We start from the raw sequence: 600 nt of genomic DNA on the forward strand, positions 1-600 counted from the left end.
ACACACACACACACACACAAAGCATCAGTTTGCAGGAACCAACAGCATCGGCACAGACTGGTATCCAGTTGATTGAGGGTTGCAGAGTCCGCCATGGAGTCAGAGCAGACGCTGGAGGGACAGACGTGGGTTGCAGAAAACCCTCCCTCTGAGTATGGTCTCACAGACAATGTTGAGAAGATAGTCGAAAATGAGAAGATTAATACAGGGAAGTCATCAAAACAGAAAGTGGATCTACAGCCCTTGCCCACCCGTGCCTGCCTGGACCAGGCAGTTGTGCTATCTTACTCCAGGGACTTGCTGTGCTTGCAAAGGAAAGACAGCCAAATCCCACTGAGTTTTCTTACCTTTTAAAAAATAAGGCACAGTTTGAAGATCAAAATTGATTTTTTTTTTTCGAGACAGTTTCTCTGTGTAGCCTTGGCTGTCCTGGACTTGCTTTGTAGACAAGGCTGGCCTCGAACTTACAGCGATCCACCTGCCTCTGCCTCCTGAGTGCTGGGATTAAAGGCGTGCGCCACCACGCCCGGCTGAAAATTGATTTCTTAGGAAGAAAAGAAACATTTGGTTGCTACTGTAGATTTACATGATTACGAGGCA

The 600-nt window shown here is 47.3% G+C and overlaps 1 pseudogene across 1 annotated transcript; it reads left to right on the forward strand.

Moving 5' to 3' along the window:
• Positions 1 to 386, forward strand: LOC311607404 (protein dpy-30 homolog; annotated as a pseudogene). Its single transcript has one exon. The product of its transcript is annotated as a protein dpy-30 homolog (transcript).
• The last annotated feature ends 214 nt before the right edge of the window (positions 387 to 600 follow it).

Source organism: Acomys minous (genome assembly GCF_964271855.1).
Source record: "Acomys minous genome assembly, chromosome: 1".
Lineage (NCBI taxonomy): Eukaryota > Metazoa > Chordata > Mammalia > Rodentia > Muridae > Acomys > Acomys minous.